At 38.8% G+C, this 12,432-nt stretch overlaps 1 non-coding gene across 1 annotated transcript; it reads right to left on the bottom strand.

Annotated features, from left to right (window-relative positions):
- Positions 1-11,775: 11,775 nt before the first annotated feature.
- On the bottom strand, positions 11,776-11,879 carry LOC132537847 (U6 spliceosomal RNA). The gene has a single exon (XR_009549272.1). It is a non-coding gene; the product is annotated as a U6 spliceosomal RNA (small nuclear RNA).
- Positions 11,880-12,432: the final 553 nt, after the last annotated feature.

Below are 12,432 nucleotides of genomic sequence, written 5' to 3'. Positions count from 1 at the left end.
AGGCATAGACTTCTACCCCCTCTCTCCACCATTACTGGTCACTTCCATCAGGAATGTCATCATAAGAACTCTGTGGGCCTCTCCAGGATTTTACCCTCCCTATAAACTAGCACTGGTAAGGATTGCCCCTCTCTCCAAAGAGAGGCTGGGACAGCCTACTCTGCAACTCAAAGGAGATTGGCCCAGAAATCAGTGCAACCTAGACTGTTCTCAGCTATGACTAGGGACTGTGAACTCAGTTTAACAGGGACTCAGAGGTTATACAGGCTCCTGTGCTAAATATGAATAGATATGGGCCCCAGGTCAGATTGATGTGGTTAATTGTATTTAGTTTATTGTATTTATGTATTTTCTTCAAGTTTGGGAGCTACTCTGTGTCCTAATCCATCTTTCTAGTTCTATTCTCAACTCTGACACCATCTTCCAGACATTTCTAGTACACCTCCATGTTAATTATCAAGCTCACACAAAGTTTACTAAAGTTATAGACTCCTAGTAACACACCTAAAATAGACTTTCTACATTCTTTCTATCCTAAGGTAAATTCTCATATGCTCCATTCTTAATTTTTTGTTTTTCTTTATTAAACATTTTGTCCTGCTTTATATCTTACTGTCTTTCAGCCACCAAGTTGCAGTTGCAACCAAGATTCCATTCTGACTTCCCTGGACAAATGACCTCACTAATGTGCCCTGTAACCTCTCCAAAGTCATACCTACTATGGAAAGATGGAAACAGGCTAGGAGTATGGATTGACCTGTCAATGCCCATGTCCAACAAAGAAGCAATTACAGAAGCCAGAGCTCCCACCTTCTCACTCCAAAAAGAACTTTGGTTCATACTCCCAGAGGAGGAAATAATAAGGAAAAAAAAGGCTCTAAATCTCAATTCCAGCAGGAACTGAAGAATTTGTCACAAGGAATCTTGTTTTTATAACCTTAATGGAAATGGAAGTAAACCAGGAAAACACCAGAGGAAGCCAGGTCCTGGTTCTCTTATCTGAGGGAGAAAAAAAAGAAAGGGCACACAGAAGTAGTAATAGGTGTAGGTGTGTGTTAGAAAGGAAACAAAGGCATGAATGTAAAAAAAAAAAAGTAAATAAAGAAAATATAGTTATAGATATAGATAGATAGTTGTAAATATAAATGCAACCCATATCTGCAACCTTGAGAGAACTACTTCAGATTCCAAAGGAGAGGATAAAGACACAGAACTCTGGTGGTGGGAACATTATGGAACTATACCCCTACTATTTTATAATTTTGTAAATCAATATTAAATCACTAATTTAAAAAAGTAAAAAAAATATTTTGTGGGGGCCAGGTGGTAGCAGCAGGTTAAGCACATATGGCACCAAGCACAAGGACTGGCAAAAGGATTCCAGTTCGATCCCCCAACTCCCCACCTGCGGGGGGGGGGGGGAGGGGTCGCTTCACAAGCAATGAAGCTTATCTGCAGGTGTTTTTCTCTTCCCCCTCTGTCTTCCCTTTCTCTCTGTCCTATCCGACAACAACAGCAGCAATGGTAACAATAACAACAAGGGCAGTAAGTGGAGAAAATGGCTTTCAGGAGCAGAGGATTCATAGTGTAGGCACCCAGCTGCAGCGATACCCCCCCCCCCCCAAAAAAAAAAAAAACACTTTGCATAGCGGCAATCAGGCGGCACAGCAGGTTAAGCGCAGATGGCGCGCAAAGCGCAAGGTGTAAGGATTTGGGTTTGAGCCCCCGGCTCTCCACCTGCAGGGGGGTCGCTTCACAAGTGGTGAAGCAGGTCTGCAGGTATCTATCTTTCTCTCCCCCTCTCTGTCTTCCCCTCCTCCATTTCTTTCTATCCTATCTAACAACAATGACATCAACAACAATAGTAACTACAATAATAAAATAAAAAGGGCAACAAAGGGAAAGAATAAATATTTAAAAAAATACTTTGCATAGTAATAAGATCATGCTTAGAAATTCTCATATACCAGTCATCAATGTACATTTTCAATTTATTGATTAAAGTTTACCCATCAATGCAAGCTTAAATAGGAGACATATATTTCTTCATAAAGATTTGATATTCTTAATTCCAGGTCCAAGAAGATAACAAGACAAAGATATTGGTTGTAAAACACAGGAACTCATTTTGCTTTTCTGTCAAAAACATCCTTGGTAGATATCTAGGTTTTGAGACTTTGTTAGGAAGTAATCCACCTGGAATGTAATGAAAGAATCTTATGAAAGGAAAGGTCTCACCCAAGTAATGAAGCTGAAGGGTTAGCATTCCATGCCTGACTTCTCTGGACTCAGTCTGAAGTGAAGCATACTGAGGTGCTACTCATTGTGTTGATTAGGTTGGGATCAGCAGATGTGATATCATTTGGTATGAACTGAGAGAAACATGCAGGAAAGTGAGCCTCACTCTAAAGGTTCAAGGACTGGGGAAATATAGGCTCTATTGAGGAAGTGGGAGGTTTCTGCTGTCTTAGGGTTTAAGAAGGCAATAGATAGTTATTGCAATAATCACATTGTTTGGCATTTGGGTTAACTCTGAAAAATCCCTTTGTTAGGACTTGCTATATCATACACAACATCATCATAATTTATGTCCTTTGACATTATTTGTATATAGCTGTGCCACCGGTTGCTTCTGTTCTCCCTGGTCTAGGCTTTTAAGAGATTCAACATTTCGAAGATTCAGCCTATGGTCTGTGAATTTAAAAGTTTGAGATATTCAATCAATTTTTCCCCTCTCATATTAATTAGTGATTTATATGACTAAAAATTAATAGAAGTATACATAAACACTATTCCTAATACCAAAAGACTGTGACCCATACCATCCCCCCACCCCCCCACCCCCACCCCATGAAGCCTAACATCCACCCTCATCCTCAACCCAGGATTTTTACTTTGGTGCCCTACTCCAAATTCAGTCAAATCCTGCTTGGAGTTTCCCTCTCTGTTCTTCTTTCTCAACTTCTGTTGATGAGTGGGATCATCCCATACTTGTCTTTATCTTTCTGAGTTAGCTCACTTAACATAATTCCTTCTAGCTCCATCCAAGATGGTTCAGAGTAGGTGGGTTCATTGTTCTTCATAGCTGTGTAGTATTCCATTGTGTATATATACCAAAGCTTTCTCAGCCACTCATCTGTTGTTGGGCACCTGGGTTGCTTCCAGGTTTTAGCTATTAAGAACTGTGCTTCTATGAACATAGGCATACTTACATCTTTTTGGTTGGGTGTTACGGAGTCCTTGGAGTATATCCCTAGGAGAGGAATTACTGGGTTATATGGAAGATCCATGTCTAGCCTTGTGAGAGTTCTCCAGTCTGCTTTCCACAGAGATTGGACTAATTTACATTCCCACCAGCAGTGCATAAAGGTTCCTTTGTCCCCACAGCCTCTCTAGAATTTGTTACTGCTGTCCTTTTTGATGTATGCCATTCTCATAGGAGTGAGGTGGTATCTCAATGGTGTCTTTATTTCCAGTTCTCTGACAAGTACCTGGAGCAATTTTTCATGTGTCTGTTAGCCTTTTGGATCTCTTCTTTTTTTTTTTTAAATTTTTTATTTAAGAAAGGATTAGTGAACAAAAACATAAGGTAGGAGGGGTACAACTCCACACAATTCCCACCACCCAATCCCCATAACCCACCCCCTCCCATGGTAGCTTTCCCATTCTCTAGCCCTCTGGGAGCATGGATCCAGGGTCATTGAGGGTTGCAGAAGGTAGAAGGTCTGGCTTCTGTAATTGCTTCCCCGCTGAACATGGGCGTTGACTGGTCGGTCCATACCCCCAGTCTGCCTCTCTCTTTCCCTAGTAAGGTGTGTCTCTGGGGAAGCTGAGCTCCAGGACACATTGGTGGGGTGTCCATGTCTTCAATCCAGGGAAGCCTAGCCAGCATCCTGGTGGCATCTGGAACCTGGTGATTGAAAAGACAGTTAACATATGAAGCCAAACAATTTGTTGAGCAATCATGGATCCCAAGCTTGGAATAGTGGAGAGGAAGTGTTAGGGAGGTACTCACTGCGAACTCTAGTGTACTTCTGCTTTCAGGTATATATTTTGCAGTAGTTTATGGATACGTGTGGACATAAGCTCTCTCTCACAGAAACTGGTATATATCTAGGTTATGGGACTTTGTTAGAAAGTGAACTACCTGAGATGAAATTAGAGTGTACTATAAAAGGAAAGGTCTCACCCGAGTAATGAAGCTGAAGGGTTGTCATTCCACACGTGAAGTCTCTGGATACAGTCTGAGGTGAAGCATGTTGAGGTGGCAATCGTTGCTTTGGTTAGGTTGTGATCGGCGGATGCAATATTATTTGGTTTGGATTGGGAGATGCATACGGGAAAGTGGGCCCTATCCAAGGGTGCCAGGACTGGGGGAAGTAGGGGCTCTATAGTGAAGATGTGAGGTTCCTGCTGTCTTAGGGTTCAAAAAGACAATCGATAGTTAATATTATCATCACATTATTTGTTAATTGGGTTAACTTTGAAAAGTCCCTTTGTTATGGTTTGCTGTACAGTACCCAGTATCTTGTATATAGCTGTGCTACTGGATGCTTCTAATCACTTGGTCTAGGCTTTTGAGAGAGTCTGCATATCAAATACATAGCCTATATATTAAAAAGATTCAGTTTGTCTTTTGAGAAACTTTGAGACATCGAGCCCTGAATGAAAAAGGGTTTCAACCAAGGATAATATATCCTGCTGACTTTCATTCAAGCTAGATGGAGGGATCAAAACCTTCTTAGACAAACAACAGTTAAAGGAGGCAACCATCACCAAGCCAGCCCTGAAAGAGGTACTAAAAGACCTCTTATAAACAAGAACATCACTATAATACTTGCAATATATCAGAGTAAACAAATTGTTTTTTAGAACAATGGCACTACAATACATTAAATCCATAATATCAATAAATGTCAATGGCTTAAACTCACCCATCAAAAGGCGCAGGGTGGGGGGATGGATCAGAAAACATAACCAAACCATATGCTGCTTGCAAGAATCCCATCTGTCACAACAAGATAAACACAGACTTAAAGTGAAAGGATGGAAAACTATCATACAGGCTAACGGTCCACAAAAAGGCCAGGAACAGCCATTCTCATCTCAGACACGATAGATTTTAAATTAAATAAAGTAATAAAAGATAGGCAAGGACATTACATAATGATTAGAGGATCAATCAGCCATGAAGACTTAACAATTATTAACATCTATGCACCCAACGAGGGACCATCTAAATACATTAAGCATCTACTGAAAGAATTTCAAAAATACATCTATAGTAATACAATAATAGTGGGAGACTTCAATACCCCACTCTCACACTTAGACAGATCAACAAAGCAGAGAACCAATAAAGATACAAGAGAATTGAATGAAGAGATTGACAGACTAGACCTCTTGGACATTTTCAGACTCCTCCACCCCAAAAAACTGGAATACACCTTCTTTTCAAATCCACATAACACATACTCAAGGATCTCTTCTATAGTGAATATTCTGTTCTTATCCTCTGCCCATTTTTGGATGGGGTCATTTGTTTTTTTGCTGCTAAATTTGCTGAGCTCTTTGTAGATTTTGGTGATTAGTCTCTTGTCTGATGTATGGCATGTGAAGATCATCTCCCATTCTGTGAGGAGTCCCTTTCTTTGTGTGATAGTTTCTTTTGCTGTGCAGAAGCTTTTCAATTTGATGTAGTCCCATTGATTTGTTTCTGCTTTAGTCTTCCTTGCAATTGGGTTTGTATCATCAAAGATGTGCTTGAGGTTTAGGTGGCAAAGTGTTCCTTCAAAGTTTTCCTCTAAGTATTTGATATGTACTGGTCTAACATCCATGTCCTTGATGCATTTGGAGTTGACTTTTGTTTCTGGTGAGATGAAGTGGTTCAGTTTCATTCTTTATGCATGTTTCAACCCAGTTTTCCCAGCACCATTTATTGAAGAGAGGCTCCTTCTTCCATTTAATATTTTGGGCCCCCTTATCAAAGATTAGATTTCCATCTGTGTGGGGAAAAACAGAATTCTTCAGAGATAATCTGAAAAACACTGGCTAGGTGACAAAGGTCTTTGCAGGGAAGAGAAAGAAAGAAAGTAGAGAAAGAAAGAGTCTGAGATTGGGAAGACCAAAGATCCCAATTTCATTTCATATTGACTTTTGAGAAGTTATTGAGAAAATCTTTGGAAATCTTATGCTTTCTAATTGTCAGGGTATGCCTGTATTCCTAGTAGCCTGAAACACAGAGCAGTATTGTTCTTAAAACTCAATTCAAACAGACAAACAAACAACAACAACAACAAAAAAAAAGGTTAAACCATGAAAGATGATGAATGAAATAGTGGGGGTTGTATTGTTAAATGGGAATCTGGGGAATGTAAAAAAAAAAAAAAAAAAAAAAGGTTAAACCTTTCATGAGTCTGTAAACTCCAAATATGCTATAGTAATTAACGCATATACCAGTCTTAGCTTTCTCTGAAAGGTAGAGTAAGCCAAACTTGGCTTGAAAAATGAGCAATTTCGTTTATTCACTACGTTCATACAGATTACATGTTTATAAACAAGCTACTGAAGCAGTAAAATCAAATCTTCCAATTTGTCTGTCCTGAAATATGAATGCATACACACACACACACACGCATGCACACATGCACGCACGCACACACACACACACACACACACACACACACACACACAGCAAAACCACAATAACTCAAAGGGGAAGGGAAGGTGATTAAGGAAAAGAGTAAGCAGAGTTTCAGGACTGGCAATTGCTAGTGACATGTTTACTAAATATGCTCTTAAGCATTTAAACATAATATTGGAAAGCAGTAAGACAAATGGTTGGAGAAGCCTACTGATTACAATTCAGATTTGGTCTCTGATCTGCTTTCTCGGCACTTGGCTTCACAACCGGAGTTCAGCCAAATGAATTTGCATCACTGGAGTCTCCAGGCAACTCCCAATTTGGCATTTCTGACACAGGAGAACTAGCCAGGAAACCCCTCTTTGGAAGGGAACCATTGGCCAGATTCACTCTATCAACATCCAGACATCATAGTTAATTACAAACACACAGGACCAACCTGACAGTCAGCTCTGCAACTAGCAGACAGCAGTCTTCCCCAGGGAACTGACTTGGCTCCAGCGTGCACTCCCAGTGACAAGAACCCTTTTAAACAAGACACTCCAAGGACTCACCAGATTGTGGCAGGTTTTGTTTCGCCTTGTAAAGACATTCTCTTATCACCACTAGTTTCTCAGAAACACCAGAATTTTATTCAAACACAGTGACCGCAAATCCTTGGGATTAGATTATATGTTATATTTTCAAAATACAAATCGCATTCCCTCTTACCACCCATATGTCTATGAACTGTTTTTAGAAATAAGTCTCAGGAAACAATAATTTAAAAAAATCTGAGGAAGGAAACTGGTAAAACTCTTCACCCATGACTCAGGTATGTGGGAGGAAATAGTTTGACTCAGAAGTCTATAATGTCTCCTTTTGTTTTTGTTGTTGATACTTTCCAGAAAGGAGTCATCTGTTAAGAAAACTGGAAATTTGGCCACAAATGTTAAAATCTAGGTAATGAATTACTCAAATGCTCTTATGGAGAGCCCATTTGCATTTGACATTAATTTAAGTTGTCTGTTGGAAGCCCAGACTTCTTGGAAAAGAAAGGAGTAATATACTACTTAGTAGACTGTCTAATACAACTCGAGGAATGGTTTGCTCCCATCCAATGGTGTGATCCTGGCACTTGTATTTGTGGCAGGAGAGTTATTTGACTGATAAGTGGCAGAATTTATCACATTACTCCAACAGGCAACCAGTGATTGACGTATCAATAGCTGGGTCTCGGCCAAATTCTCTCAATTCAACTGAGCCAGAGCAGTAAGCCAACACTCTACACAGAGATTTTAATACCCATAAGACAACTCTACTATTGTGTTGATTGCCACCGTAATCTGGAACTTGGCTCTTAGGTAGAGTTTATGAAAGTTGATTTTTCTCCACTTTAGTGCACTTACTTTACATTTAGTCACAAACTTACTGTGCCGCATTCAACTAGGTAAGATATTTGTGCTTTAAGCCTGGTTATATGGAAGAGATGTTTCCTAAAGCTTTCATCGTTGGACAGAATCATATGTGAATTTCTAGTTTACTTTTCCTGATGAAGAAATGTGTGTTTCTCTATAAGAGGAAGACACTTTCTTCAGTAGCCACACCACCATCACATTCCAGTAATTCTCGGTGTGTCTTACTTGGAAAGATTTCTCAAATAACATTTTCCCAATTGTATTACATTGTCCTTTTATACACTGTTCCTTTGAAGCTTAGGTTCTTAAACAGTGTGCACATTTGTCATACATAACCCTTCCCCTTAAGCATTCCAAAGGTCTGTGGCAGAATACCAAGTTCTTCTTCCCAAGTCTACACTAGTCCAGGAGGAAATCTCTGCACAGAAAGAGAATAGCCCTAATAGAATGACCTTTACTGAGGCTTGACATCTGCTACCTTGTAAGCTTCTTACACACTCAGCCTAATCCACCTGGAGGCTTTTCTGCTTGATGGAAGGTGATAAAAAAGCTGTTAGGCTGTAAGCCTTGTCTTAGATTCAAAGCATGTATGTGGCTGAGATTCTAAGGCTTAACACAGACAGAGAGGGAAATATTTCTTAGATCAGGTGGGCCATTCTCAAGATGCTTATTAGGATGAACTCTAGACTAAGAACAACTTTATTGGTATGAAAGTCAAGGCAAGGCTTTCTAATAGGAAGGGGACTCCCAGCTTCCCAACATTTCAGAGGAACTAATGTAATGGTGATCATAAAACTTACCTCACTGACAAGAGTCAAGAAGCCCAACTCTAGAAATTTACAATCCACAGAGGATCAACAGCTTGTATTCTCAATATCTTAAAGGTGAATTCTCTCAAACACACAACCGTCTGTGGTGCTGAAAGCCTGAACACCAGTGGTTATAAATAACCCAGTCTGTTTCTTACAGCAACTAAGGCTAAGGCCTATATTCCAAATTGAACTGACTTCTTGATTTATTCTCTTGGCAAGAGGAGAAATCTCAGAGATGGAGACTAATGTTTCCCAGGAGGGAGGGAGACGTTGAGATAATTCACTGAAGAAATGCTTCCCTGAGTAGTAAGACAATTACTTCTCAGAATTACAAAGTAAAATGAAAACATTAATTACATTATAACTTTAAAAGGTGAAAATTTTATTGTATAGCAAAAGATTTTTTTTTTGTTTCCCAAAGTGAGATGTGTGATTTCTAACACTCAGAAAATTCACACTGAAGGGAAATTATTTTATAGTCAGTATTGAAAGAAAAGTTTACTGAGTTTTAATAAATGTGGGATGCTGAAGAATTTGGTATGGGGGAACTAGTCTTTGATGAGTTGTTTACATTTTTCTCTTAGATATTCATGGTTAGATTCTATAAGTAAGTGTATCACCATTGATTTTATAACAGATGTGAGGTATATAGAGTTATAGGTATATATAGTTACTGACATCACCTCTGTCCTTTGATATACACATATTTGGATGCTAAAGCAACTAAGAAAATCTATTTTTCATGGAAATAAGTATTGCTAATCACAGTATCCTTGCATTAATAAACACTTCATCAATATTCTTAACACATAGGGAGTAGTTTAGCCGTGTTTCACAGTAAATTAAAATGTGAGCCTAAGAAGATTAAGTGACTTGTACAAGGTCACACAGATAGTAGGATTAGAATCAGTATTCCAGAGAGGCCAGGTGGTGACTCTCCTAGTGAAACACAAATGTTACCATGTGTGAAGACTGGGATTCCGTCTGGTCTGCAAGCTCCCAACCCCCATCTGCAGGCAAGGAAGCTACACATGTGGTAGAACTGTTCTTCAGGTGTCTCCCTATCTTTCTATCTCTGTCTCTCACCCTCTGTTAAAAAGTTCCACCAGGAACAGTGGAGACATGCCGGCACCAACCCCTAATATTAAACCTGGTGTTATACACAAAAAAGGGGGGAGAGGATGGGAAGACAGGCAGTGGCACACACTGTTAAGTACTCATAATACTAAACACAAGGACCCGCACTAGGACCGGGTTCGAGTCCCGGACTCCCCACCTGCAGGGGAAAACTTTGCAAGTGGTACAACAGGTCTGCAGGTATCTATCTTTCTCCCTCTCTATTTCCCCCTCCTCTCTCAACTTCTCTCTGTCCTATCAAATAAAATGAGAAAAAATGTCCGCCTGGATCGGGGATTCATAGTGCCAGCACCAAGTCCCAGTCATAACCCTGGAAGGAAAACAAACAAAAATTTGGTATTCCAGATTCCCAATCTTGGGTTCTGTCTAGTACAGTATGTTTTCTTTAATCTGAACTCTAAATGGACCACACTGTGGAAAAGTTAATAGGACCTGTAAATGTCATTATATGTAAGTAATTTATTTTATCCAACTTTCATTCTTCCTGAAGGAATGTCTGTATTTTCCAAGAGCTAAGACAACGGTTATTATACTCTCTTAGTGGGAACATGACTCCCTCACATTACTAAGTTTAAGCATATCAATAATATAGAAGGAAGAATAGATACAATTATTTTATATTTACCAATTGAAGAAATGTTACTGAGGACCTCTCAGAACTGGACTGACTTGAACAAGTAGTTTCTCAGAACTTCAAAGACTAGAAGATGGTATATTTTACCTTCAAACACAAAAATAAAAATAAATAAATAAAATCAATTGGAACAAAATGAAGACTCTGCTCTAATATATACTCAGTTTTATATTTATCACCTGAACTTCAATAGTAAATACATGGAATAATTTAAGAAACTGACACATAATACAGTAATGCAGTTAGTTTCACGGAAAAAAATCTAAGCAAATGGAACTATTTAAAATACATAGTTGCACGTAACGCATGTATTATCTTTGACTAACATTCTTTCAGGCTTATCATGTGCCTAATGATGTGCTGAATAGGTAAAATAGCTCACCTGGGAGGATTCCTGCTTTGCCATGTGTACAACCCAGATTCTAGCCTGTCCGTCTGCCCTGGTGGATGCTTCAGTGTAATGGCATGTTTCACTCTGTCTCTATATATCTGAAAATGTCAGTCCAAAGTAATGAAGTGACAAATATAGATATAGATATAAATATAGATATAGATATATGGCAAAATTGATGTTGTGCCTTACCACTAAAGGTTTCATCATATATTTTCCCTTTAGTTGTCTTAAAATAACCCAACATAGTTTTTAGATAATCCCCATATACTCAAACCCCAAAAAGGTATATGACCTGAAAAACAGTTGTTAGATTAATAGCAACAGTAAGTTGCAACCCATGTAGAGTTGAGTTTGCCAAATACTCACTTCACATCATTCAACATAATATTGTTTCTCAGCAAGGATACAAGGCCCATTACATGGAGGCACAACAAAAGAAAGAAAGGCAACTGCTTCCCAAAGAAGAGCATTTTTTATTTTACATCAATACACCAAGCAAGGAGGAAAAAAATTGAGGCTTTGGTCCCCAAGGCATTAAATCCTCCCCTGATGCCCTTATCTAGGTCTAAAGCCTTTATCTATGTCTTTCCAGACCACTGCAGAGCATAAGAACATGCAAGATCAGTTATCTTTTATGTGATATGGTCATTAAATAAGTAATTTGCCACTATTTTCTGTATGATCTGTCCTACCTAAAAGTGAACAGACTCTAGCTCAAACTTGTGAAAAATGGAAATTAATTTACTTTCTTTTTTTCTTCAAATATGGAACGCTTCACAAATTTGTGTGTCATCCTTGCGCAGGGGTCATGCTAATCTCTGTAGCATTCCAATTTTAATATATATGCTGCCAAAGAGAGCACAAAACTAATTTACTTTCTATTCTTCTTGAGCTCATCTATTACAGAGCTACTTCTTTTGGGATGAGAAGGCCACACTGAAAATTTGGGAAATATATATATATTGCAGGAGACTTGGAATGAGTATGGCTAATTAGCTTGTAATCCATCACTGAATCTACTTCTAAGCAATGGAGATTCAATCTGATACCATCTTGATTATGTCATGAATGAAAATCTTCTGAGTCACTTATTGTCTCCCTTCCTCAGCTGGATCCACTCCACTTTATATACCTTGCTCCTTAAAAAGAGTATACATTTTTTAAATAAAACATCCAATAAAACAATCAAGAGAAATGATATAATTAGATGATACAATTAGAATGATGATTGTTCAAAGGTTAAGTATACAAAGTTTTGGCAACATTGGGGGAAATGTAATTAATATTGTTGCCAATGTCTACTGGCAGGGCAGCACCACAAACTAACCATTTGATTTTATAATAAAGTGCCATAGTGACCAACCAAAGAAACACTATCCGCTTAGGTGCTGGATTAGAATCTAGGCTAGTCCACA

Source organism: Erinaceus europaeus, chromosome 3 (assembly GCF_950295315.1).
Source record: "Erinaceus europaeus chromosome 3, mEriEur2.1, whole genome shotgun sequence".
Lineage (NCBI taxonomy): Eukaryota > Metazoa > Chordata > Mammalia > Eulipotyphla > Erinaceidae > Erinaceus > Erinaceus europaeus.
Note: the sequence above shows the minus strand (reverse complement) of the source record. Positions and strands in the feature narration are given on the sequence as shown.